This window comes from Giraffa tippelskirchi, chromosome 2 (assembly GCF_054371585.1).
Source record: "Giraffa tippelskirchi isolate mGirTip1 chromosome 2, T2T-mGirTip1v1.2.pri, whole genome shotgun sequence".
NCBI lineage: Eukaryota > Metazoa > Chordata > Mammalia > Artiodactyla > Giraffidae > Giraffa > Giraffa tippelskirchi.
This window is the reverse complement of record NC_137276.1, coordinates 197,554,296-197,579,746: the sequence shown is the minus strand read 5'-3', so window position 1 is coordinate 197,579,746 and position 25,451 is coordinate 197,554,296. Positions and strand designations below refer to the sequence as shown.

At 37.7% G+C, this 25,451-nt stretch overlaps 1 long non-coding RNA gene across 1 annotated transcript in view; it reads right to left on the bottom strand.

The window, feature by feature from the left end:
• LOC145530160 (uncharacterized) overlaps positions 1 to 25,451 on the bottom strand; it is a 295,811-nt gene that overhangs the window by 113,673 nt on the left and 156,687 nt on the right. The window contains exon 4 of the long non-coding RNA XR_014071496.1: positions 4,073 to 4,212. This is a non-coding gene — a long non-coding RNA (uncharacterized LOC145530160). The remainder of the gene's footprint in view (positions 1 to 4,072; positions 4,213 to 25,451) is intronic.

The following is a 25,451-nucleotide window of genomic DNA, read 5'->3' as shown; positions in this document are numbered from 1 at the left end:
GGGCAGTAAACTGGCAGATTTAAGTCAGCATTTTTTTTTTTTTTTCTGTGAAGGGATAGATAGCAAGCATTTTTGGCTTTGTGGGCCTGGTGTCTCTGTCTCTGGTCTTTGTCACAACTAATCAACTCTGCAGCTATAGCATGAAAACTGCCATTGATAATATGTCAACTAACAGACATGGCTGGGTTTCAGTAAAACTTTGTTTACAAAAGCAAAAGAAAGACTGACTCTATCCTATAGGTCATGGATTTCCAACAGTTGGCGTGGGATATAGTCATGGCAGTGATACCTGATGGATAGACAAGACTTTCACCCCCTGGTGCTCAGTTTCCTCACCTGACAATGACAGGGTGAAACTAAGGCAGCTGAAAGCTCTCTCCTGCTTTGCATTTCTAGGTACACAGAAAAGGACTGGCCTCCAGAAATAATTCTAAACATAGTTCTAGGGTCAGGCAACTGATTTTCCAGTGACTCTTTTTAAAACAAATCTCTATAAGAGAAAATATAAGAACATCTTTCTCCGTTTTATGGGTGTTATCTAGAGTAAAAATAGAGAACTGAGAACAACTATGACAACAATAATTTTGAATTCTCTTTTCTTTAGAGGCCATGTACCCTGTTTAAGGGAAAAAACAAGTGAATATAACTAAGATCTCAAAGAACCATTTCTTTTGGAGTTAGAAGCAAAATTTTCAAACTTGCAAATGAGAATATGAGCTTTAGAGATCTAAGTGCTGGTAGAAAACCACAGGCTACAAAGTGGCTATAATAAAAACTTTTTTTTTTGAAGGGGTAAAGTTCTCTGGGAAAATTCTCATTGCTGGAATACCCTGTTACCCAACAATGGAGAATAACTGGGGCATTGCTCTCTACTGATTTGCCACCATATCCTCTGTGACTAAAGGTGGCCTAAGGCAATTCTGCAAACAGGGGTATTCCTGAATATTTAATTGGTGCTTGAATAATTTTCCATTATCATTACTCAGGGATCAGAATTTCCTCTTTCAGTTGATGTTACTTTAAATAGACCCTGTGTATAGTGTCTTTTCCAGCTTATCAGAATCAATCACCTAGCACAAGAATGTTATCAAATATGCACATGGAGAGTAATTTCACTGCAGTGTGATTCAAAACTATAAATACACAAGTAATCAACCCTCATTACTCAGTTCCACTTCCCTCTTATAGCTCTGAGTAATGAGAATTCTATGTATTTTATCTGTAGGTCTTCACATGAGCTGAAACTGTTCTCTGTGAGATTATCAGATAATAGCATGGCTGTAGTCCATTCACAATTTTTTTTCTAACCTAGGCTTTTTTTCTGCCTTCAAGGGGCACAACAGAATTAGTTATATAACTTGACCCATAACCTTTTCTTTGTCAAAACAGCATACATAAAAGCAAGTTAGAATTTGATTACTTCATACTTGACCAGATCAGCAAATACTGAGAATTCTTGATGTCTTTATGTTTCATAATAAAGAGGAGACACTGAGAACAATGCAATTACAAGGGTTACTCTGTGGCATGTATTTTGGATCAAAATCATGTGACTAAAATACAGAAATCACAATGTTTGGCTCCTCCCATCTCCTCAACTATTATAAAATTTGACATTATTTCCACTCTTTCAGATAAGTGACCTCTACCAAACCTAGATCACTACTCCAACAGAAAACTTTCTTTAATGTAACTGTTGTGTGTCCTGCTAACATCATCCGTCCATCATAAACTAATTAAACTGATAAGGCTTGAAGAAGTGAAATGGTTTGAGGATATCTACCAAGCTATTTGTTTCACTTATACAGCTATTCAGTGTCTTGACTGGTTTTTACAAGAGTCTGAGACAAATTAGAAAATATGAGTGAAGCTATAAATATTGAAATAGTTGTTGAAGATTATATCTCTGTAAAGAATATAAAGTTATTTGAATGCTTATTTAGGTCTCTGCTCAAGATGGCCTAAAATTCTTTAAATTGTACAATCCACTTTAATTTTATAAAATCCTTTAAAGATTTTAAATTTCTCTTGCATTTTCTATCAGAAAGAGTACCATTAAAGAAAAAATATTAGGTAGATGAGTAGTAGATAGACAGTAATTACAGTAAAAATTGATCTAGCTGGCAGGGGAAAGCTAGAGAAGGTAGAAGGAGGGAGTCATCCTTGATGTTTAACATATATTATACTTCAATTTATAAATATGTTATATACTGTTCATTCTTTCTCCGTTCATAAAGAATATTTACTTTGGCCTGGTTACATAATGTTTGAAAGTACATCAAATAATAATTAGGTTTCATATTCTGATATACTTGTCAATAAACTACCTTCTAAAACTTTTAGTAATCCCCAGGAACTATAATAATCCTAGCTGACTACAAAGTAGTCAAATATGTAACATTTGAAAGAGGAATAAAACAAAGAAAAAGTGATTCAAAATCCCCATATTCTAGACATCTTTAACTTTATAGTGTTTAAGTGTGTATATGTTAATCTTTTTGCAGCTTTTAGCTGGTAATCTACCTGGAACTTTGACTGGATTGGCCAAAGACTCTACATAACCCTAAATGGAGAAGATGGAAGGCAAAGTGAAATTTACAGTTTTGATCTTGAAGAAAAAATCAAGGAGGAAAAAAATATATTGTCTGTCAGAAAAGAAATTCTTTCTATTGGAGTGTATCCTCTTAAAAAAGGTGTTTTTATATTCTCTATTAAAATTGTTCTTCACTAATGCTCTCTGGAATTATATCACCCAGAAAAAGCAATGCTTACAGCAAAAGGTTGAAGATTTTCTTCAAAAGGAAAAAAAAAAATACTGTGAGATTTTCAAAGGAAATACAGAATGTTTCTCTAATAAGCGCATTAATAACTTGCAAATGTGTTGTCACATTTAGGGCAACAATTTATACTACATTTCTCTCTAGGAATGTCTGCATTTATTTAAAGAAAACATAAACAACTGAAAACTAAGCAAAAATGCTTGTTGAAACAATTTTAAATTGAAGATATAGTTGATTTTATCCTTGTTGAACGAACTCTATTGGATGACCACATGTTCACAGCTGCTTATAAACTATTTAGCCGTTTGTTATTTTACACATAGACGCGGGTCTGAATTCACTGTATTATTTTACGTCTCTTTTTTTGCCTTTTTGTTGTATAGTAGTTGGTTTAACATTCAGTTCCATTTTAAAGTTAAATAATAAAACCTTGTTTTAAAGTAATTAAGAGTACCTTACACATAGATGCCATAGAGTAAATAATTCAGTTTTAGTTATCATCACTACGACCACCACCTCCGCCACCAATGTCATTAGAATTGCTCCTGCCATAATAGTTCCTGACAATTTCTGAGACCATTTTTAAATACTGTGTGTGAAGAACGTCCTAGGAGAATTTGGATTGCAAGTGTCACAAACCAAATTCATGGAAGACTAAGCACAAGTGATAAATATTAAAGAGTACCAGTACAGAGCAGCTATAGATGGTTAAGAGCTGAATTAAGTCTCAATTCTACCACTTACTTTCCAGGTGACTTCAGACAAGTTAATTAACCATTCTGTGCCCCATTTTTTTTTTCATCTATAGATGGAAATAATTATACCACCTATTTAATAAGGTCACTATGGCTATTATGTTTAAAAATATTTAGGATTGAATTTACATGTTTACTGTTATGTGACTGTTTATGATTGTTACTATTATTGTTGCTGTTCTTAAGGCATTTTTAAAAATCAAAGGGGAAGTAGGCAACGGTACTCAAGAAAGGAAATGGGATCAATCAGAGATGACACAGAAAACTATGAAGTCCTCTCTGTCTCTCACCCTGCATCTCTCAGTACATCAAGTTTAATCTAGTGAATGTTATCATTCCCATTCTACAACTGACAATTTTACAGTCACATAGTGTGATAGATAGGATCTGAAGTCCTGGTTGTAAAACATCAAATCCTAGTTACTGAAAACTACACTAGACATATTGACTAGGATTTCTCAAAGTTGCAACTAATGTCAAGTGATAATTGATATAATGTTTAATTGGTTAATATTTAATTAATTGATAAGTACTTACAGATGATGTTATCAGATCATCATTCAAGTTCATTGGTTTTGCAGGGAGATGTATTTGTATCAGTACATTGATCCATATTCTACTCCTTGGTATTCTTGAGATCAGTTGCCTCTTTTGAGACAACACAGTCATCCCATTACCTAAAATAATAAAGCAAATGAAGCATTTAAGCACTGAACACATATCATCTACCAGACTGAGATCATGTGATCTACCCTTAATCTAGAGAAGCTAGGATATGGGAAGCTATAAACTGTTTAATGAAGACATCATGAGAAAATACCTAACTATACAATGAAGGGATTTTTGGCACTATTGACAGAGGTCAAAAGGGCATGAAACCTTAATAAAAAAAATAATAATAATAAGTGTTGTCATAATCAGACATAAAGAAAAAATATAGCTTTGGAATATCTTTGGAATGGCTCTAGGTACAAAATTTTAAATTTTAGTCTTAAAGAAATATTGAAAAAAGAATAAGCAGATATTATATTCTGGAATGAAATATACAGATTTCTCAATAATTGTGTGTAAATTATTAAAGTGTTTGAGATAAAAAGTTTTTATTGTGCAGAGGACTGACCAAAATCTATAAAAGCAGTAATGAAGTAATGAAAAGGGCAAAGTTGCAACCAATATCACAGAATTAAAGAAAAAAGGATTGTGAGATGTTACTATTAACAATTATACATCAATAAAATGTATAACCCAGATGAAATGAATAAACACCTATTTAGACAGAGGAGCCTGGCAGGCTACAATCCGTGGTGCCACAAAGAGTCAGATAGGACTGAGCACACAAGACAAAGACAATCCTTGAAAGTTCATATGCTGAATTCCTATCTTCAGAAAGTAGCCTTATTTGGAGATAGAGTCTTTAAAGAAATAAGTTAAAATGAGATCATTAGGGTGGCCCTAATCCAAGACGGATGGTGTTCTTGTAAGAAGAGGAAATTTGGATACATACAGTAAAGACAATGTGAAGACACGGAGAGTAGAGAGCCAACAAAAAGATATAAGACATACAAAGAAAGGAGAGCATGCCTCCTACAGCGGAAAAAAGCAGACAGGAAAAACTGCTCATGAAAACAAACAGATGCCACGTTTCAAAAGCAAACATATCTAAGCAACCGCTATAAATATGTTCATAGCACTGAAGGAAACCATGACTAAACAAACAAAAGGCGGTATGATGACAATGTCTGCTAGTCCTGTGTAGGAGACAGGAACAATAAAAGAAACGCAGGCCCCGGCAAAGGCCACAAAAGAAATTTATAATTATTGATAAACTGGATGCTATAAGACATGAGACTCTTGGAACAAGTCCAGAGGGAGCAGTTCATAATCTCGAAAACAAGATATGATCCTGGGGTCCGAAAACCGACCCCAGACTGTTTCTCAACTGGTGTCTTAGAGTTACATGTTTTATGTATCTGGTGGAAAATCTATAGATAAAAATATTAGTCTTAGTTACTGATTTGCTATTGATTACTGTTTCCTAATTACTCAATGGTTAATGATCATTTTGTTCTTTGGCCCTGAAGGCCATATGAGTTATAGTTTAACTCCCTGCATATTCTTTCATTCCCGGCTGAAAGTATAATAAAGCTGACTTGGATTCAGTTTTGGCACCTTCACCTTGGAGCGGTGTTGGTCCCCTGATCCTCGCTTTTCTCTGAATTCTTGTGTCTCGTTTCTCATTCTCTCACCGTATCGCAATTTCGGAAACCCTGCTTGTCGAGCTGTTCTCGACAGTCCTGGGTTGTATTTGGACTGAACATGAATTTGTCTAGATACAGTCTTCATTTTATTTAGTAAGAATAAGGTATGTTTTAGTCTGTGGAACAGGTCAGTAAAGAATTATTGGTTGAAAAATGTGCATTCCCTGTAATACATGAGCTAATGATTTCGTGTACCTAAATGATGTTGTTTCATTAGTATCAATGAAATAAAGTTGAATAATTCAGAATATCATAAGCATGCATGGCATATATTTATGTGCATAGTGTGTGTTAGTTGCTCAGTCTCGTCCAACTGTTGGACTGTAGCCCACCAGGCTCCTCTGTCCATGGAATTCTCCAGGCAAGAACACTGGAATGGGTTGCCATTTCCATTTCCAATTTATGTGCATGCTGCTGCTGCTGCTGCTGCTGCTAAGTCGCTTCAGTCGTGTCCGACTCTTAGCGACCCCATGGACGGTAGCCTACCAGGCTCCCCCGTCCCTGGGATTTTCCAGGCAAGAGTACTGGAGTGGGTTGCCATTTCCTTCTCCAGTGCATGAAAGTGAAAAGTGAAGTCACTCAGTCGTGTCCGACTCTTAGCGACTCCATGGACTGTAGCCTACCAGGCTCCTCCATCCATGGGATTTCCCAGGCAAGAGTACTGGAGTGGGGTGCCATTGCCTTCTCCATTTATGTGCATACATTAATATAATACAAAAAAATATACTGAGATGGATTCTAAGTCTGTTTGGGCTGCCATAATAAAAACACCATAGGCTGGGTAGCTTAAACAGCAGAAATGTATTTCTCACAATTCTGGAGGCTGAGAAATCTAAGATCAAGGGGCTAGCAGATGCACTTTCTGGTCTATAGATGGACACCTTCTTGCTCTATTTTCATAAATTGGCGGAGTTGAGGGAGGAGGAGAAAAAGAGAGAGAGAAATAAGAAAGAAAGCGGGAGGAATGGAGAAAGGGAGGAAGGAGGGAAGGAAGGAAAGAAGGAAAAAAGGGGTAGATTTTACTTTGATCAAATACAGTCCTCTGCTTTGCAGTTAATAATGGGAAAGAGAGAATACCCCTCTGCTCACCTGGAACTTTTAGTCTATAAGGAAGATAACCATAAAGGAAGCAATTATGAGTGTAATAAATTTAAGGAATCACACAGGAAAATAAAAACTCATTAGATAAAAACAGAACAAAACCAACAACCAAATAATTGAATTAAATTTTTAAAAAGTGGAAAGGAAAACTAAACGACTGGTATAAAGCTCCCATCATGTGTAATAAATATGAGTAAAAATTCAGCAATTCAGCACACCCAGACACAAAATAAGGGAAAAACTGAATTAAAAGCACATATACATATTTATTCAATTAGGCACAAATGAGCATATAGTAGAGCAAAAATTAGACTCATTTAAATTTTTATTAAATTTCTCAATACTGAAAAAAATTAGCACATTTTCAGAGATCTGTGAAAAAAGTTTTATCAAGCAACTTGTTCTCTTTGTGAAGAACAGAAAAATATTTTCAAATATTAAATGGCTCAAAAATGACTACTACCTGTGGAATAGCTGTGATAAATGTAAACCATTATATAACCATGCTAACCTAGAATATTATGCTGCCATTCCCATAGTATATTCAGTTTTAAATATATCACACTGATAAATTTCCTTTGTACCAGATACTGTTCCAAGTACTTTAGATGTATTGCATCTTTCAACATTTGTGCAATCTCACTAGGTTTATTTTACTTTTGAGGAAACTGAGGCACAAAGAGTTTAAATGAATTGTCCAATCATGGATCTGGTGTCTAGGTAAAAGCACTCTAATTTCAGAGATCCACTCTTTGCTATTTCTCATAATATGCTATTAAGAAGGAAAGATGCAGAAAGCAATATTGTATATATGGTGTGATTTTGATATCATTTATTTCAACCAATCTTTCAAAAGGACTACCAAGAGTCATGTGCTGTAGCTATCCTATGTTACATTTTCTATAATTAGAACTATAACTGAGAAAATGCTTCATTTTTAATTAAACAGAAAAGACTAATGAAAACCATTTTAAATACTTATATATCTATTTTTCATAATCGTAAGTGATTATTTCATTTTGAGTTTATGTGATTTTTCTTAAAAATAAAGTAATATATATAAACTTTAAGCTCCCTCTTCTTAGCAAACTTTTAATTCCATTTCTCTATAGTGATAAGGAGTGAGGAGTGTGTGGATAATCATAATTTAATACAACACTTTATAATCCTCATATTACATTTTGTCTACCTATAAGTATTTCTAGAAGCACAAAGAGGAATCATTTACATAATGTTATAAAGCTATATGAAATCCTTTTGCAGTTTGACTTATTCACTTATTTTCTTTCTTGAGATATAGCCAAGTTGATATATGCACAACTAGTTTATTTTTTAACCCCTATATACAAAATATTCACAAACGTATCTCCATTCTACCAAAGTACTCAAGTTATTTGCATGTTTTTTGAACTACAAACAAAGCTACAATGAACATCTTTGGACATGTAAATCTTCTCCAGTATGTAAAACTAAAACTTCAATTAAGACAGGGTCAAAGACAATTTTTTTTTTTAAGGATAAATGCTCATTTGCAGTTCATTTGTAGAAAGCACTCATTTGCAGTTTCTACTTCTGTTGCAAAGAAAAGGAAAAAAGAGGAATGAGTCTTTTTCTCCACTTTCCTGAGAATAAAGAAGATAAAGAGAACAGTGAGCAGGCCTGAACATTCCTAGTCTTGTTTACTTTAACTGCTCCTAATTCTGAATGCCTGTAACTAAGTTTGCTTCTCTGCCCCCTAATTCTGCAGGAGCTACAATTCACATTTTTTCTTTTGACTCTGCTAAATACATCCCCTACCTGGTGTTTACCATTACAACACCCTTCCCCTTGTAGTTACATATCAGAAAGAAGGCCACAGGAATAGAAGGAACATACCTCAACATAATAAAAGCTATATATGACAAACCCACAGCAAACTTTATCCTCAATGGTGAAAAATTGAAACCATTTCCTCTAAAGTCAGGAACAAGGCAAGGGTGCCCACTTTCACCACTACTATTCAACACAGTTTGGAAGTTTTGGCCACAGCAATGAGAGTGGAAAAAGAAATAAAAGGAATACAGATAGCAAAAGAAGAAGTAAAACTCTCACTGTTTGCTGATGACATGATCCTCTACACAGAAAATCCTAAAGATTCTACCAGAAAATTACTAGAGCTAATCAATGAATATAGTAAAGTTGCAGGATATAAAATTAACACACAGAAATCCCTTGCATTCCTATACACCAATAATGAGAAAACAGAAAGGGAAATTAAGGAAACAATACCATTCAACAAAATGAATAAAATACTTAGGAATATATCTACCTAAAAAAACAAAAGACTTATATATAGAAAACTATAAAACACTGATGAAAGAAATCAAAGAGGACACAAACAGATGGAGAAATATATCGTGTTCATGGATTGGAAGAATTAATATAGTGAAAATGAGTATACTACCCAAAGCAATCTATAGATAGATTCAATGCAATCCTTATCAAGCTACCAACGGTATTTTTCACAGAACTAGAACAAATCACTTCACAATTTGTATGGAAATATAAGAAACCTCGAATAGCCAAAGCAATCTTGAGAAAGAAGAATGGAACTGGAGGAATCAACCTGCCTGACTTCAGGCTCTACTACAAAGCCACAGTCATCAAGACAGTATGGTACTGGCACAAAGATAGAAATATAGATCAATGGAACAAAATAGAAAGCCCAGAGATAAACCCACGCACCTATGGACACCTTATCTTTGACAAAGGAGGCAAGAATATACAATGGAGAAAAGACAATCTCTTTAACAAGTGGTGCTGGGAAAACTGGTCAACCACTTGTAAAAGAATGAAACTAGAACACTTCCTAACACCATACACAAAAATAAATTCAAAATGGATTAAAGATCTAAACGTAAGACCAGAAACTATAAAACTCCTTGAGGAAAACATAGGCAAAACACTCTCCGACATAAATCACAGCAGGATCCTCCATGACCCACCTCCCAGAATGTTGGAAATAAGGGCAAAAATAAACAAATGGGACCTAATTAAAATTAAAAGCTTTTGCACAAGAAAGGAAACTATAAGCAAGGTGAAAAGACAGCCTTCAGAATGGGAGAAAATAATAGCAAACAAAGCAACAGACAAACAATTAACCTCAAAAATATACAAGCAACTCTTGCAGCTGAATTCCAGAAAAATAAACGACCCAATCCAAAAATGGGCCAAAGAACTAAACAGACATTTCTCCAAAGAAGACATACAGATGGCTAGCAAACACATGAAAAGATGCTCAACATCACTCATTATTAGAGAAAGGCAAATCAAAACCACAATGAAGTACCATTTCACACCAATCAGAATGGCTGCTATCCAAAAATCTACAAGCAATAAATGCTGGAGAGGGTGTGGAGAAAAGGGAACCCTCTTACACTGTTGGTGGGAATGCAAACTAGTACAGCCACTATGGAGAACAATGTGGAGATTCCTTAAAAAACTGGGAATAGAACTGCCATACGACCCAGCAATCCCACTGCTGGGCATACACACCAAGGAAACCAGAATTGAAAGAGACACGTGTACCCCAATGTTCATCACAGCACTGTTTACAATAGACAGGACATGGAAGCAACCTAGATATCCATCAGCAGACGAATGGATAAGGAAGCTGTGGTACATATACACAATGGAATATTACTCAGCCATTAAAAAGAATACATTTGAATCAGTTCTATTGAGATGGATGAAACTGGAGCCCATTATACAGAGTGAAGTAAGCCAGAAAGAAAAACACCAATACAGTATACTAATGCATATATATGGAATTTGAAAAATGGCAATGATAACCCTATATGCCAGACAGAATGAGAGACACAAATGCATAGAACAGTCTTATGGACTCTGAGGGAGAAGGTGAGGATGGGACGTTCTGGGAGAATAGCATTGAAACATGTATATTATCATATGTGAAACAGAACACCATTCCATGTTCGATGCATTAGACAAATGCTCAGGGCTGGGGCAATGGGATGACCCAGAGGGATGGGATGGGGAGGGAGGTGGGAGGGGGTTTCAGGATGGGGAACACATCTAAACCCAGGGCTGATTCATGTCAATGTATGGCAAAAACCACTACAATATTGTAAAGTAATTAGCCCCCAATTAAAATAAATAAATTTATTAAAAAATTAAAAATAAAAAAGAAAGAAAGAAGGCCACAGAGGCAGCTAACTGCCAGACTAAATTACTTGGTTACTGATGCCAGTTTATGACTGTCTTTGAAACAGTGAAAGAGGAAGAAATCAAGAACCTATCACCTTTGTTCCTCATCACCAGACTTCTGACTGCAAGCCCTTACCTTATATAAGCCCCTAGGCTCCTCATGGAGAAGGGGCACAGTTCTTGAGGCATGAGTCTATTGGTTTTCCCTCTCCTCTAGCTGAAAACTAAAGCCACCTTTGATCCCTGGGTTGGGAAGATCCCTTGGAGCAGAGAAAAGCTACCCAGTCCAGTGTTCTGGCCTGGAGAATTCTATGGACTGTATAGTCCATGGGGTTGCAAAGAGTCAGACACGACTGAGTGAGTTTCACTTTGTATTTCCTCCAAACTCTGTCTCCATATTTTTTCATTCAGCTTCAGTGGGCACAGAAGGCTAAGATTTTGGCCAGCAACAGTTCTACATGTTAAGGAAATTGGAAGTCACCACTTTATCCCAACAACAAGTTAAAAGCTGAACAGACTGAAAAAGCAACATATCTTCTTGAATGCATAAAAGAGTAGAGGACACAGGTAAATCACTACCTCCAAGACTAGAGAGACAGAAAGGAAAATTCAGGGAATCATGGCTTACCTGAAGCTGACACTAGCAAGCAGAAACCACCCTGAATCTGGTTCTAGAGTAAGAATACCTGAACGTATTTGACAAACTGCTGGAAGACCAGTGTGGGCAAGTCTCAGAGTTAAAAACTCCAAGGGGTGCAGGTAATACAGAGGCCCCTACAATATTGTGAGATTTTTCTCCAGGAGCTCATACAATGTCCCAAAGTAAACATCTGAGAAAAATCGCTGGACTTATGGCAGAGGAGGAGGAAAGAAACTAGTCTGAAATTTACCAGAGCACTGTTTTTCTTAACAACGTCTCCCCTCAGGGAAAATTAATTAACTGAGCACAAGCTGGAATCAAGATTTCCAGGAGAAATATCAATAACCTCAGATATGCAGATGACACCACCCTTTAGGAGAAAGCAAAGAAGAACTAAGGAGCCTCTTGATTAAAGTGAAAGAGGAGAGAGAAAAAGTTGGCTTAAAGCTCAACATTCAGAAAACTAAGATCATGACATCTGGTGCCATAACTTCATGGCAAATAGATGGGGAAATGATGACAGACTTTATTCTGGGGGCTCCAAAATCACTGCAGATGGTGACTGCAGCCATGAAATTAAAAGATGCTTACTCCTTGGAAGAAAAGCTGTAACCAACCTAGACAGCCTATTAAAAAGCAGAGAAATTACTTAGCCAACAAAGGTCCAACTATTCAAAGCTATGGTTTTTCCCATTGTCATGTATGGATGTGAGAGCTGGACTATAAAGAAAGCTGAGTGCTGAAGAATTGATGCTTTTGAACTGTGATGTTGGAGAAGACTCTTGAGAATCCATTGGACAGCAAGGAGATACAACCAGTCCATCCTAAAGGAAATCAGTCCTTAATATTCATTGGAAGGACTGATGCTGAGGTTGAAACTCCAATACTTGGGTCACCAGATACAGAGAACTGACTCATTGGAAAAGACCCTTATGTTGGAAAAGATTGAAGGCAGGAGGAGAACGTGATGACAGAGGATGAGATGGTTGGATGGCATCACTGACTCAGTGGAATGAGTTTGATTAAGCTCTAGGAGCTGGTGATGGACAGGGAGGCCTGGTGTGCTGCAGTCCATGGGGTTGCAAAGAGTTGGACACAACTGAGCGACTGAACTGAACTGAACCTGCTGGGGTTTGATCAGAGCCTAACTGACCTGTACTCAGTCACGTCCGACTCTTTGTATCCCCATGGACCATAACCCACCAGACTCCTCTGTCCATGGGATTCTCCAGGAAAGAATACTGAAGTGGTTTGCCATTTCCTTCTCCAATAACATTACTAAAGGCCTATTAACAGCAGTTTCTTTACCCGATGCATCATGTTTGGCTTATAAGAAAGTAGCATGAAAAAGGTAATAAACACAATTTGAAGAGACAGAGCAAGTGCCAGAGCCAGACATGGCTGAGCTGTTGATATAATCAAACTGGGAATTTAAAACAACTGTGATTAATATGGTAATGGCTCTAATGAATAAAGTACACAGCTTGTAAGAACCGGTGGTCAATATAAGCAGAGATGGAAATCCTAAGGAAAAAAAAACAAAAAGAAGTGTCAGAAATGCTATAACAGAAATGAAGACTACCTTTGATAGGTTCATTAGTAGATGATACAGCAGAGAAAAGACTCTCTGACCTAAAAAATAAAAAGCAATAAAATGTTAGAAAATTACCCCAAATTAATGTCAGATACCAAAACATAGACCCAGGAAGCTCATAAAACACCAAATCATCCAATCTAGAATTCTGCAAAATTAACACTACAATTAGCTCTGAAAAATGAAGAAGAATAATGACATTCTCAGCAAATAAAAACTGAGGGAATTTGCTGCCAGCAGACTTGCCTTACAAGAGATGTTTAAATTTCCTTAGGGAGAAGAAAAATAATATAGGTCAGAAACTTAGATCTACATAAGAAGGAATAAATGAAAGTAAAATTAAACATTTTAGTTTTCTTATTCTTAATGAATCTAAGTTGCAAGTTCTTTCAAATCAATAATAGCAACAATATATTTGATTATACATGCTTATGTATATATACTGTGTGTGTGTATAGTATGCTTAAATGCTTATATATAAAACAAAGTGAACAATAGCAATATTACTAGAAATTTGAATACAGAACATTAAGTATAAGGCAGTATTAACTGGGAAAATGGGTTAATAATTATTTAAAGAAATAAAGGAGGACCCTAAGTTTTAAGGAGCGATAGACAGGGAGTAGCTACTATTTCTAGGGCTGAGGAAGAATACCAAGGGAGAAATATATTTGGATGTAGAAGTCCTACAAGGCTGAAATGCTGCCTGCAATGTGGGAGCCGGGTTTGATCCTTGGATAAGGAAGATCCCCTGGAGAAGGGCATGGCAACCAACTCCAGTATTCTTGCCTGGAGAATTCCATGGATGGAGAAGTCTGGCAGGCTATAGTCCATGGGGTCGCAAAGAACCAGCCACAACTGAGTAACTACACTGTGGACAAAGCATAATTGCAGCCCAAAGTCATAATGAAGAAGTTTGCTGAGGTGCCTATAGCAGGAGCTTCTCTGTTATTAGCCACCTCTGGGGTGCAGAATCTAACACTGGTCCATGTGGCAAAGGAGAAATGGCTAACAGAAATGGCTAGAGAGACATGACAAGGCATAGTAGATAGGTGTTTCTAGTTTTTGCTTGTTTTTCTTCTAGGGCCATAGCTGCCAGCAGTTAAAATGCAGGAAATCCCCAGGTGCTCAGCCTCTAGTGAGTTTCTACTGCACTGCAACAGATAACTTTTTGTGGACTAACTGTAGTTTCTGGCCCCTGAGTGGGTGAATTCCTATGCACCCTCTTTGTCCCATGGCTGCCTAGTGAACTCTGTCTGTGTACCAGCCCTCTCTTTTCCTCCAACTTCACAACAACATGACATCCTCTTCATATCTAGAAGTATATACTTCACTCTACCTGGCAAGTGAGATATTCCTTTTCAAAATCTGAGATTATATTAGTCATACAAACCTAGACAAAAATGAAAATGAAACTGTTAGTCAGTCAGTCGTGTCTGACTCTGTGATCCCATGGACCGTAGCCCACTAGGCTCCTCTGTCCGTGGGATTCTCCAGGCAAGAATACTGAAGTGGGTTGCCATTTCCTTCTCCAGGGATGGTCTTTCCAGTAGTCACGTACAAATGAGAAAATTGGGCCATAAAGAAGGTTGACCACTGAAGAACTGATGTTTTCAAATTGTAATGCTACAGCAGACTCTTTAGAGTCACTTGGATAACAAGGAAATCAAGCCAGTCAATCCTAAAGGAAATCAACCCTGGATATTCATTGGAAGGACTGATGCTGAAGCTGAAGCTCCAATACTGACCATCTAATGCAGAAAGTCACCTCATTGGAAAAGACTCTGATGCTGGGAATAATTGAAGGTTAAAGGAGAAGGGGGTGGCAGAAAATAAGATGGTTGGACAGCATCACCAAACTCAATGGACATGAATTTGAGCAAGCTGCAGGAGATAGTGGAGAACAGGGAAGCCTGGTATGCTGCAGTCCATGGGGTCATAAAGAGTCAGACACGACTTAGCAACTGAACAACAACAGCAACATTCTGTGGTGGCATTAATGATTCAGCTCTATGTCCCTTACATGGCCTGACCATGCTCCTGATCATGTAGCTTTCCCCAGTCTTCCTATTACCTGAGCAGTAGTTCAAAGCTAGGAGTAGTCATAAGCAATAATTATAAATATTTAACCTCCTTTTGTAGACAGAGAGAGTCTACCCAAGCCCTAGTTCTTCACAGGGAGTCTAGTTCTCCTCCTTCACATTTATAAGATAATTTTAACAGTCTTTTTACTAGACTGAAGTTAGACACATCTGTGGCTTATGCTCACTATTCTGTGTTAGGTAAACAGGTTTATTTTATCTTGTTTTTAATGGTGGTGATGTTTTTAAAATATATTTTGGCATATATTTTATCCATTATTACTCTAAATTTATGTAGGAGTTTGGGTTATTTCTTTGTGAATTCATAATATGATCTTGACAAGAAGAGTGTATCCTTCTACAACAGAAGTAGAGTAGAGATGGCTGGAGAGAAAACTAAAAATATATATTATCAGGAGGCATGCTCTGCTCTGCTCAGTCGCTTCAGTCGTGTCCGACTCTGTGCGACCCCATAGACGGCAGCACATCAGGCTCCGCCGTCCCTGGGATTCTCCAGGCAAGAATACTGGAGTGGATTGCCATTTCCTTCTCCAGCGCATGAAAGGGAAAAGTGAAAGTGAAGGCGCTCAGTCGTGTCCGACTCTTAGCGACCCCATGGACTGCAGCCTACCAGGCTCCTCCGTCCATGGGATTTTCCAGGCAAGAGTACTGGAGTGGGGTGCCATTGCCTTCTCTGATCAGAAGGCATAAATGCTCGTATACTTTTCTACATATGTTTCCTCTTTAAAAATGCACACTCCTCTGGAAATAATCCACCAAGGAAAATGTATGCTGTTGATTTTGGAATTTGTTTAAATTATCATTTTATTTTACTATATATAATCTTTTGTATACCAATCCATTTTTATTTTTTTTTAATAAATTTATTTATTTTAGTTGGGGGCTAATTACTTTACAATATTGTAGTAGTTTTTGCGATACATTGATATGAATCAGCCATGGGTTTACATGTGTTCCCCATCTTGAACCCCCCTCCCACCTCCCTCCCCATCCCATCCCTCTGGGTCATCCCATTGCCCCAGCCCTGAGCATCTGTCTAATGCATAGAACATGGAATGGTGTTCTGTTTCACATATGATAATATACATGTTTCAATGCTATTCTCCCAGAACGTCCCATCCTCACCTTCTCCCTCAGAATCCATAAGACTGTTCTATGCAATTGTGTCTCTCATTCTGTCTGGCATATAGGGTTATCATTGCCATTTTTCAAATTCCATATATATGCATTAGTATACTGTATTGGTGTTTTTCTTTCTGGCTTACTTCACTCTGTATAATGGGCTCCAGTTTCATTCATCTCAATAGAACTGATTCAAATGTATTCTTTTTAATGGCTGAGTAATATTCCATTGTGTATATGTACCACAGCTTCCTTATCCATTCGTCTGCTGATGGATATCTAGGTTGCTTCCATGTCCTGTCTATTGTAAACAGTGCTGTGATGAACATTGGGGTACACGTGTCTCTTTCAGTTCTGGTTTCCTTGGTGTGTATGCCCAGCTGTGGTATTGCTGGGTCGTATGGCAGTTCTATTCCCAGTTTTTTAGGGAATCTCCACACTGTTCTCCATAGTGGCTGTACTAGTTTGCATTCCCACCAACAGTGTAAGAGGGTTCCCTTTTCTCCACACCCTCTCCAGCATTTATTGCTTGTAGATTTTTGGATAGCAGCCATTCTGATTGGTGTGAAATGGTACTTCATTGTGGTTTTGATTTGCCTTTCTCTAATAATGAGTGATGTTGAGCATCTTTTCATGTGTTTGCTAGCCATCTGTATGTCTTCTTTGGAGAAATGTCTGTTTAGTTCTTTGGCCCATTTTTGGATTGGGTCGTTTATTTTTCTGGAATTCAGCTGCAAGAGTTGCTTGTATATTTTTGAGATTAATTGTTTGTCTGTTGCTTTGTTTGCTATTATTTTCTCCCATTCTGAAGGCTGTCTTTTCACCTTGCTTATAGTTTCCTTTCTTGTGCAAAAGCTTTTAATTTTAATTAGGTCCCATTTGTTTATTTTTGCCCTTATTTCCAACATTCTGGGAGGTGGGTCATGGAGGATCCTGCTGTGATTTATGTCGGAGAGTGTTTTGCCTATGTTTTCCTCAAGGAGTTTTATAGTTTCTGGTCTTACGTTTAGATCTTTAATCCATTTTGAATTTATTTTTGTGTATGGTGTTAGGAAGTGTTCTAGTTTCATTCTTTTACAAGTGGTTGACCAGTTTTCCCAGCACCACTTGTTAAAGAGACTGTCTTTTCTCCATTGTATATTCTTGCCTCCTTTGTCGAAGATAAGGTGTCCATAGGTGCGTGGGTTTATCTCTGGGCTTTCTATTTTGTTCCAGTGATCTATATTTCTATCTTTGTGCCAGTACCATACTGTCTTGATGACTGTGGCTTTGTAGTAGAGCCTGAAGTCAGGCAGGTTGATTCCTCCAGTTCCATTCTTCTTTCTCAAGATTGCTTTGGCTATTCGAGGTTTCTTATATTTCCATACAAATTGTGAAGTGATTTGTTCTAGTTCTGTGAAAAATACCGTTGGTAGCTTGATAAGGATTGCATTGAATCTATCTATAGATTGCTTTGGGTAGTATACTCATTTTCACTATATTAATTCTTCCAATCCATGAACACGATATATTTCTCCATCTGTTTGTGTCCTCTTTGATTTCTTTCATCAGTGTTTTATAGTTTTCTATATATAAGTCTTTTGATTTTTTAGGTAGATACATTCCTAAGTATTTTATTCATTTTGTTGAATGGTATTGTTTCCTTAATTTCCCTTTCTGTTTTCTCATTATTGGTGTATAGGAATGCAAGGGATTTCTCTGTGTTAATTTTATATCCTGCAACTTTACTATATTCATTGATTAGCTCTAGTAATTTTCTGGTAGAATCTTTAGGGTTTTCTATGCAGAGGATCATGTCATCTGCAAACAGTGAGAGTTTTACTTCTTCTTTTCCTATCTGTATTCCTTTTATTTCTTTTTCCGCTCTGATTGCTGTGGCCAAAACTTCCGAAACTATGTTGAATAGTAGTGGTGAAAGTGGGCATCCTTGCCTTGTTCCTGACTTTAGGGGAAATGCTTTCAATTTTACCATTGAGGATAATGTTTGCTGTGGGTTTGTCATATATAGCTTTTATTATGTTGCGGTATGTTCCTTCTATTCCTGCTTTCTGGAGGGTTTTTATCATAAATGGATGTTGAATTTTGTCAAAGGCTTTTTCTGCATCTATTGAGATAATCATATGGTTTTTATCTTTCAATTTGTTACTGTGGTGTATTACATTGATTGATTTGGGAATGTTAAAGAAACCTTGCATTCCTGGGATAAAGCCCACTTGGTCATGATGTATGATCTTTTTAATATGATGTTGGATTCTGTTTTCTAGAATTTTATTAAGGATTTTTGCATCTATGTTCATCAGTGATATTGGCCTGTAGTTTTCTTTTTTTGTGCATCTTTGTCTGTTTTTGGAATTAAGGTGATGGTGGCCTCATAGAATGAGTTTGGAAGTTTACCATCCTCTGCAATTTTCTGGAAGAGTTTGAGTAGGATAGGTGTTAGCTCTTCTCTAAATTTTTGGTAGAATTCTGCTGTGAAGCCGTCTGGTCCTGGGCTTTTGTTTACTGGAAGATTTCTGATTACACTTTCGATTTCTGTCCTGTGATGGGTCTGTTAAGATCTTCTATTTCTTTCTGGTTCAGTTTTGGAAAGTTATACTTTTCTAAGAATTTGTCCATTTCTTCCAAGTTGTCCATTTTATTGGCATATAGCTGTTGGTAGTAGTCTCTTATGATCCTTTGTATTTCTGTGGAGTCTGTTGTGATCTCTCCATTTTCATTTCTAATTTTGTTGATGTGATTCTTCTCCCTTTGTTTCTTGATGAGTCTGGCTAATGGCTTGTCAATTTTGTTTATCTTCTCAAAAAACCAGCTTTTAGTTTTATTGATTTTTTTATGGTCTCTTTTGTTTCTTTTGCATTTATTTCTGCCCTAATTTTTAAGATTTCTTTCCTTCTACTGACCTTGGGGTTCTTCATTTCTTCCTTCTCTAGTTGCTTTAGGTGTAGAGTTAGGTTATTTATTTGGCTTTTTTCTTGTTTCTTGAGGTACACCTGTATTGCTATGAACCTTCCCCTTAGCATTGCTTTTACAGTGTCCCATAGGTTTGGGGTTGCTGTGTTTTCATTTTCATTCGTTTCTATGCATAATTTGATTTCTTTTTTTATTTCTTCCGTGATTTGTTGGTTATTCAGAAGCGTGTTGTTTAGCCTCCATATGTTGGAATTTTTAATAGTTTTTCTCCTGTAATTGAGGTCTAATCTTACTGCATTGTGGTCAGAGAAGATGGCTGGGATGATCTCAATTTTTCGGAATTTACCAAGGCTAGATTTATGGCCCAGGATGTGACCTATCCTGGAGAAAGTTCCGTGTGCACTTGAGAAAAAAGTGAAATTGGTTGTTTTGGGGTGGAAAGTCCTGTAAATATCAATTAAATCTAATTTGTCTACTGTATCATTTAAAGTTTGTGTTTCCTTGTTAATTTTCTGTTTAGTTGATCTATCCATATGTGTGAGTGGAGTATTAAAGTCTCCCACTATTATTGTGTTATTGTTAATTTCTCCTTTCATACTTGTTAGTATTTGCCTTATATATTGTGGTGCTCCTATGTTGGGTGCATATATATTTATAACTGTTACATCTTCTTCCTGGATTGACCCTTTGATCATTATGTAGTATCCTTCTTTGTCCCTTTTCACAGCCTTTATTTTAAAGTCTATTTTATCTGAAATGAGTATTGCGACTCCTGCTTTCTTTTGGTCTCCGTTTGCATGAAATATGTTTTTCCATCCCTTCACTTTCAGTCTGTATGTGTCCCTAGTTTTGAAGTGGGTCTCTTGTAGACAGCATATATAGGGGTCTTGCTTTTGTATCCATTCAGCCAGCCTTTGTCTTTTGGTTGGGGCATTCAACCCATTTACATTTAAGGTAATTATTGATAAGTATGATCCCGCTGCCATTTACTTTGTTGTTTTGAGTTCGTGTTGAAACATCCTTTCTGTGTTTCCTGTTTAGAGAAGATCCTTTAGCATTTGTTGGAGAGCTGGTTTGGTGGTGCTGAATTCCCTCAGCTCTTGCTTGTCTGTAAAGCTTTCGAATTCTCCTTCATATCTGAATGAGATCCTTGCTGAGTACAGTAATCTGGGTTGTAGATTATTCTCTTTCATTACTTTAAGTATGTCCTTTCATTCCCTTCTAGCCTGAAGAGTTTCTATTGAAACATCAGCTGTTATCCTTATGGGGATCCCCTTGTGTGTTATTTGTTGTTTTTCCCTTGCTGCTTTTAATATTTGTTTTTTGTGTTTGATCTTTGTTAACTTGATTAATATGTGTCTTGGGGTGTTTTGCTTTCGGTTTATCCTGTTTGGAACTCTCTGGGTTTCTTGGACTTCTGTGACTATTTCCTTCCTCATTTTAGGGAAATTTTCAACTATTATCTCCTCGAGTATTTTTTCATGGCCTTTCCTTTTATCTTCTTCTTCTGGGACTCCTATGATTCAAATGTTGGGGCGTTTCATATTGTCCCAGAGGTCCCTGAGGTTTTCCTCATTTCTTTTGATTCTTTTTTCCTCTCTGCTTCGTTTATTTCCACCATTCTATCTTCTACCTCACTTATCCTATCTTCTGCCTCCGTTATTCTGCTGTTGGTTCCCTCCAGAGTGTTTTTTATCTCCTTTATTTCATTATTCATTATATATTGACTCCTTTTTATTTCTTCTAGGTCCTTGATAAACATTTCTTGCATCTTCTCAATCCTTGTCTCCAGGCTATTTATCTGTAACTCCATTTTGCTTTCAAGATTTTGGATCATTTTTATTACCATTATTCTAAATTCTTTTTCAGATAGATTCCCTATCTCGTCCTCTTTTGTTTGGTTTGGTGGGCATTTCTCATTTTCCTTTACTTGCTGAGTATTTCTCTGCCTTTTCGTCTTGTTTAGATTGCTGTGTTTGGCGTGGTCTTTCTGTATTCTGGTAGTTTGAAGTTCCTCTTTATTGTGGAGGTTCCTCACTGTGGGTGGGGTTGGATGGGTGGCTTGTCAAGGTTTCCTGATTGGGGTAGCTTGTGTCGGTGTTCTGGTGGGTGGAGCTGGATTTCTTCTCTCTAGAGTGCAATGGAGTGTCCCGTATTGAGTTTTGAGATGTCTATGGATTTGGTGTGCCTCTGGGCAGCCTGTATATTGATGCTCAGGGCTATGTTCCTGCATTGCTGGAGAATTTGTGTGGTATATCTTGCTCTGGAACTTATTGGCTCTTGGGTGGAGCTTGGTTTCAGTATATATGTGGAGGCTATTGGATGATCTCTTATTAATTAATGTTTCCCCTGGCTTTCAGTCTTATTCTTGCGGGAGCCTCAAGACTTCTCCATCCATACAGCATCAATAATAAAACTTTTAGGTTAATGGTGAAAAGATTCTCCACAGTGAGGGATACCCAGCAAGGTTCACTGAGTTACATGGAAAGGTGAAGTGGGGGAGCGGGGGTTGAGGTGACCAGGAGGAGAAGAGGGAGACTCAAATGTGGAGAGAGCAGTCTAGCCAGTAAACATTTCCCTCTGTGCTCTCCACAGTCCGGAACCCTCAGAGCGGTTCACAGAGATACATAGAGAGGGGGGAGGAAGGTAATGGAGGTGAGCATGAGTAGAAAGGGAGGAATCAAGAGGGGACAGAGAGATCTGGGCAGTATTCTGTTCCCGAAGTGTTCTCCGGTACCCAGAACACCCTCAGAGATTCACAGAATTGGGTTGAGAAGAGAAGGAGGAGGGTGGGAGATACAGGTTCCCTGGGGGAGAAGAAAGAGCATCAATAGGGGGAGAGAGTAATCAAGCCAGTAATCACACTCCTGAGTAAAAATGGGTACTAAAGATTGGGTTCTTAAATGTACAAAATTGATATCAAATATGTAAAACAAAGATTAAAAATCTAGAGTAGAGGTTAGACTCTTATAAAACATACAATATAAAAAAAAGAAAACAGTGTAAAAAGAAAAAAACAGTAAAACAGTAAACAGTAAAAAAAGAAACAGTAAAAAAAGTAAAAGAGGAAAAAAACAGTAAAAAGAAGAAAACACAAAAGGTATAAGATATATGTATGCAGTTTGCTTTAAAAATAGGGGGTTTTTTTTGCAAGGTAATAGTGGGTTATGAAAATGAAAATTAAAGGTGTAATAGAGGACTTAAAGAAAAAAGAAAGAAAAAAATTTTAAAAAAAATTTAAAAAAAAAATGATAATAGTAAAAATATATATCCCGGACTTTCTCTGGAGCTGTTGTGAGCAGTGTGGGGTCTGTTCAGTTTCAGATAGATCCTTGTTCCTGCTTATACTTTTCAAGATCTATAGGCCCCTTACAGGGATTTTAATCTGTTGGCCTGTCACTTCCAACGCGTTTCCCTCTGTATATTTGGCTTCTGTTTGGACGTCTCTTCAATATCTAATTTCCGCCCTGCCACAAAGGGGCGGAGGCGGTTTCTTTAGGTTCGCTTGTTCAGTCGTGCTGTGGGGAGGGAGGAACACTGCAAACCTATATCACTGGCGTGTGTGTGGAGTGCTCGCAGTGTCTCGGCCACACTGGGTTCACCCCCGCTCATGGCGTGTGTGCTTTCCCCGTCTACCCTGCTCAGGCTTCAGGTTACTCGGCCGGGGAGTGGGCCCTGAGATGCGTGCACTTCCCAGGTCTAAGCCGCTCAGGTTCAGGTTCCCGGGTTACTCCACAAAGGCGCAGACTCGGTTTCGCCCGCGGCTTGTGCCGTTCCCGGTCGGAGCTGCTCTGGCGGCCAGGAGTTTGGCGAGCGCACTCTCCCCTGTTGGGGCGGTGCGGCTTATCACCTCCCTGGTCCCCGCCTCGGTTTACCAGCGCGCCCGGCTCTGGTGTGCTTTGTGTCGGTTCTGGGGAGCTCGTCTCTGGCTGCGACCCTCCCGGTGGCTGTCGACCCTCCGGCATCTCAGGCAGTCTTTGCTTAGAAACTGGGAGCCTGTTTGCAGTTTGGTAGGGGGTGCCCTCTCTGGGGCCGAGTTTGCCCCTTTCCGGCTCTGGCGGGCCCCGCCTGCCTGCTGTGTCCGGCGGGGGGATGGGGCGGTCCGCAGCCGGCTAGCTCTCCTCTGGTATCGCTCAGTCCTTTGTTCTGTGAGCGGGCCGGCAGTGCCTTAGAGTTGGGCTTTTCGCGGGATAGTTCTCTCTCTCTGGCTGTCCCACAGTTTAGGTTACTATCTCACGTTAGCTCCCTCAGATTGCCCTCAGGGCGTTCGGGCCCAGTCCTTACCCTAAGCAGTGCCGCTCGCTCCTCTCCATTCAGTCCCCACTTGCTGGTGGCGGATGCGAGCGTCTGGGGTTCTTTGCTGGGAGTTGTCTTTAGGCACGTAATCTGTGGGTTTTATTTATGTTTTCTCCCAGTTATGTTGCCCTCCGAGATTCAAAATCTTCCCCCAAACCCGCCGGTGAGAGGGTTTCCTGGTGCTTGGAAATTTCTCCTCTTTTTCGACTCCCTCCCCGGGACGGGTCTCCGCCCCTAACTCTTTTGTCTCTCTTTTTATCTTTTATAATTTCTCCTACCTGCTTTCGAAGATAATGCGCTGTCTTTCTGGATGCCTGACGTCCTCTGCCAGCGTTCAGAAGTAGTTTTGTGAAGTTTGTTCAGCGTTCAGATGTTCTTTCGCTAAATTTGTGGAGGAGAGAGTGGTCTCCCCGTCCTATTCCTCCGCCATCTTAGCCCCCTCTCCTATCAATCCATTTTTAAATGGTATATAGATATTCAGAAAAAGAACTCCAGAATATGTCACTATGCTATATTCATAGTTATTATCTTTGAGTTTTTCTTCATCTGCCTATTCTTTTCAATGATATAGGAATCACCTTTAGAAATTTGAAACTCACATTTTCAGACTCTCAAGTAAGAGTCATATGTTGATGAATAGTTTCATGTGAATCAAATGTTAAAATAAATGATTGGTTAATTATTCAGGAGGATTATATATTAATTCATTTTGAAAACTAACAGCATAATTGCAAAGTGGACCATTAGCTAATACATGCCTTTCTGAATGGGAATCCAAATTAAGGAGAAACTTTTAAGCCAGTAAATATTTATCAAACAAAACTGAGGTTTTTATTTCTCCTATATTATTTATATGATTAACTGCCAAGGAGGTAACAGGTGCTTAACAATATTTTTTGCTAAATTTTTACTTCTCACCACAACCATTTTGTCTTTGGAATTTACATAAAAGTTCTATATGGAGTCAACTGATACAACAACAAGAACAGCAAAAACAAAATACTAAGAGTTTTAAAGGGTTTTGAAAGATTGTCTGTGTATCACCAGTTACAACCTGCTACCTTGAAATGGCAGTCAAACTTTTTGACAATTTTTAATAAACAAAAACTTTTTATAATAAAAACTTTCAATGAACTTTTATGCTTTATAGATTACAGAGATAATATGATTCCTCTGTATGGAATCTAATATGAATGAGTTCAATAGTTAAAAATAGTTTAAATATTTAAAAATGGGAAACTGGAAAGTTCTAAGGGGTACTTGGTGGCATAATTGGTGATTATTCCTCATCCCATTTATTAGTTATTCTTATAAGATTATATATGAACTTTCCCTTTTCTTTGGGTAGTCTTAAAGTTAAAACATAGCAAAAGAAAAACAAATTCTTCTTTGTATACGATTACAGATGACATTACAAAACATCAGGTAAGCTATTCATCATTGTCATTTGGGTTAACTGTCTGCCTTTGGAATGTATTAATTTTATATATAGATGACTTCTCTAATATTTTCTCCACTTATTTTTTCTATTATCCTTAGAAATGATCCCCGTGAAGTCATTTTGTCACCTTAATTTATCAACACCATTCCTTGGAAGGATTTGTACTAGAATTTTATAAATCAGGTAACTATGGGACTAAATCATATTTCCTAATGAAATAATGTATTTGTATAGATTGAAAGCTGA